The following is a 3,914-nucleotide window of genomic DNA, read 5'->3' as shown; positions in this document are numbered from 1 at the left end:
CTCAGGGCTAATTCTTGATTCTCTCTCTCCACCCTGAACCCCACTAATGATCTGTCTTATCTTTGGATCACATTTTTTAAAAGATTTTATTTATTTGACAGAGAGAGAGAAAGCACAAGCAGGCGGAGTGGCCACAGAGGCAGAGGGAGAAGCAGACTCCCTGCTGAGCAAGGAGCCAGATGCAGGACTAGATCCTAGGACCCTGGGATCGTGACCTGAGCCGAAGGCAGACACTTAACCAACTGAGCCACCCAGGTGCCCCTTTGGATAACATTTTGTTCCAATAATGTTCTAGTGTATAAGATAAAATGCTCAAACTGCAGAATTTTTAGGATTCCCGAGTCAAGGTGACTTGAAAATCTAACCAACCACAGCTGTGTATCTTCCCTTCTGCTACTCCCCACCTCATTGACCTGCCCCTCAGTGGGACATCTTCCAGGAAGTACCAGTGAGTGACTTTGGGGAAACAGGGAGAGGTTAGAAGTGTGGGTGGAGCAGCTGTTTCCTGGCAGAGGGGATTAAGAGGATTTAGAGAACTTTTTGAGATTTCAGAGGCACACTTTGTCTTAAAGGCCTCCTGGCCCAAATGCTGGATAGGGAAGGATGAAAGAAAAGTATGGGCAGGGCTGTAACTTGGCTTATGGGCTGAAGGTCCATGCAGTCTGGTTTGGGGCAGGCTTCAAACACAAGAAACAAAACCTCTTCTCACATAAGAACTTCTTGTTTGGTTCTCCGGGAAATTTCTCAGAATTCAAAAGCCTCTTCAAAGTTTTGCTCAGCATTTTGGCTCCTCGCATTCTCTGGTGCCACCTTGTGGAGAAAAGAAAAGAAGTAATGACTAGGATAGAGGAAATCAGGTGATTAAGTTTGAAGGGAAAGAAAGAGGAAGTGAGGCTGGACTCCGGGGAAGTGCAGTGGTGGACAAGGGGAGTCTAGGGCACCCTAAGGGTAACTGGGTGCCTGGCCAGGCTGGTGGGACATGTAAAGGGAGTCGAGGAGTGTAGATCATTAGAGATAGTATGTGTAAAGCCACTGGCCTATAGACCCTAATGCACCAAAAGGTACTGCTGAGTGCTTACCACATGCCAGGACTGAGCTAAGAATTTTACATGTGTTTTTAAAATTTAATCTTACAGCCATTTTTTTTTGAAGCAGACAAGTAAAGTGAGGCTCAGAAAGGTTAAGCAACTCACAGAGCTAGTTAGTAGCAGAAATGGTGTTCATGTTTTTAATCATGGTGTCATAAATTGTAGCAACTTCCAATGGTGAATTATACAGTGTGGAATTAGAAAGAACAAGGAAGAGCATTAAATACTTTGAGTTTGGGTCTGGTAGGCTCTGGTGCCAATTGGGGGAAGGGAACCAGTGGTATCATACACCCCACCACCTCTACCATGTCCACCTTCAAATATGGGCTTCTAGTTATGGAATGATTAAGTCACAGAAATAAAAGGCACAGCATAAGGAATATAGCCAATGATATTGTAATAGTGATGTATGGTAACAGACAGTAGCTACACTCATAGCCAACATAGCATAATGTATAAACTCACTGAGTTACTATGTTGCACACCTGAAACTAATGTAATATTGTATGTCAACCGTACTAAACCAAATAAAGGCTAATCCCGCGTTCCCCCACCCACTCCGTCAGCCAGTAAGCACATTTTAGGCACCTACTCTACCCAGGGCTTTGTGGGCTATAAGGGTATTTTTTCCCCAGGAATCCCAGTAGGCCAGTATTACTTGTTGTATCTCCTTCTCCTCCTCCCACCCCCACACTGTGGTCTTCTAAAGCCCTCAGGTGGAGGAGTGTGTCAGTGTGCCTTTTTTTTTTTTTTTTTTTTTTTAGAGAGGGGTTTCAGGGAAGAGTAGAGGGAGAGGGAGAGAGAGAATCCCAAGCAGACTTCATGCCCAGCACAGAGCCCAATGGGGGGCTCGATCTCATGACCCTGAGATCATGACCTGAGCCGAAATCAAGAGTCCAATGTTTAACTGCCTAAGCCACTCAGGCACCCTTCAGTGTGTCTTTTTAAAATTAACTGAGGTATAGTGGACTTACATTACTTACATTACATTACATTACATTACATTACTTTTAGGTGCACAACATAGTGATCAACAACTCTGTATAAGATGCTATGCTCGGGGCGCCTGGGTGGCTCAGTCGTTAAGCGTCTGCCTTCGGCTCAGGTCATGATCTCAGGGTCCTGGGATCGAGCCCCGCATCGGGCTCCCTGCTCCGCGGGAGGCCTGCTTCTCCCTCTCCCCCTCCCCCTGCTTGTGTTCCCTCTCTCGCTGTGTCTCTCTCTGTCAGGTAAATAAATAAAATCTTAAAAAAAAAAAAATGCTATGCTTACTACAAGTACAGCTACCTTCATCTATAGTATACATTTCATCCCTGTGACTTATACATTCCATAACTGGAAGTCTGTACCACTCACTCCCTTTCAACCATTTTGCCCATCCTCCTCCCCCCTCCCCTCCCCTCTGGCCAGTTCATTCTCTGTATTTATGGGTTTGTTTCTGCTTTTTTCTTTGTTCATTTGTTTTGTTTTTTAGATTCCACATACAAGTGAAATCATATGGCATTTATCTTTCTCTGTCTGACCTATTTCACTTAGCATACTCCTTCTAGGTCCATCCATGTTGTCACAAATGGCAAGATCTCATTCCTTTTCTATGGGTGAGTCAATATTCCATTATATCTATCACATCTTTATCCATTCATTTATCAATGGACAGTTAGGTTGCTTCCGTATCTTGGCTATTGTAAATAATGCTACAAAAAAAGGGTGCACATATCTTTTTAAATTAGTGTTTTCATTCTCTTTGAGTAAATACCTAATAATGGAATTACTGGGTTATATGGTATTTCTAGTTTTAATTTTTTGAGTAACCTCCATACTGTTTTCCACAGTGAATGCACTGATTTACATTCCTACCAACAGTACCCAAGGATTCCCTTTTCTCTGCATCCTTCCTAGCACTTGTTATTTCTTGTCTTTTTGATACTAGCCCTTATAACAGGTGTCAGATAATATCTCACTGTAGTTTTAATTTGCATTTCCCTGATGATTAGTTTTGTTGAGCATTTTTTTTAAAGATTGTATTATTTATTTGAGAGAGAGAGAGAACATGAGAGAGAGAAGCAGAGAGGGGAGGGCAGTGGGCAGAGGGAGAAACAGACTCCCCACTGAGTGGGGAGCCTGACATGGGGCTCCATCCCAGGACCCCAAGATCTGAGTTGAAGGCAGACACTTAACCAACTGAGCCACTCAGGTGCCCCTGTTGAGCAATTTTTCATGTGTCTGTTGGCCATCTGCTTGTCTTCTTTGGAAAAATGTCTATTTAGATCCTCTTCCCACTTTTTAAAAAAGATTTTTATTTATTTATTTGAGAGAGAGCACGAATGGGGGCAGGGGGGCACAAGGAGAGGGAGAAGCAGTCTCCCCCTGAGCAGGGAATCCCGATGTGGGGCTTGATCCCAGGACCCTGGTATCATGACCTGAGCCAAAGGCAGATGCTTAACCGACTGAGCCACCCAGGTGTCCCAGGCTCTTCCTATTTTTTAACCAGATTATTTGTTTTTAATGTTGAATTGTGTAAGTTCTTTATATATTTTGGATATTAACCTCTTCTTGGATATATCATTTGCAATCTTCTTCCATTCAGTAGGCTGCCTTTTCATTTTGTTGATGGCTTCTTTCACTTTCTTTTTTTTTTTTAAAGATTTTATTTATTTATTTGACAGAGAAAGACACAGCGAGAGAGGGAACACAAACGGGGAGTGGGAGAGGGAGAAGCAGACTCCCCGCCGAGCAGGGAGCCCGATGCGGGACTCGATCCAGGGACTCCAGGATCATGACCTGAGCCGAAGGCAGTCGCTTAACCAACTGAGCCACCCAGGCGCC

The sequence above is a fragment of the Leptonychotes weddellii genome, chromosome X, assembly GCF_054177405.1.
Source record: "Leptonychotes weddellii isolate Sample4059 chromosome X, ASM5417740v2, whole genome shotgun sequence".
NCBI lineage: Eukaryota > Metazoa > Chordata > Mammalia > Carnivora > Phocidae > Leptonychotes > Leptonychotes weddellii.
Note: the sequence above shows the minus strand (reverse complement) of the source record.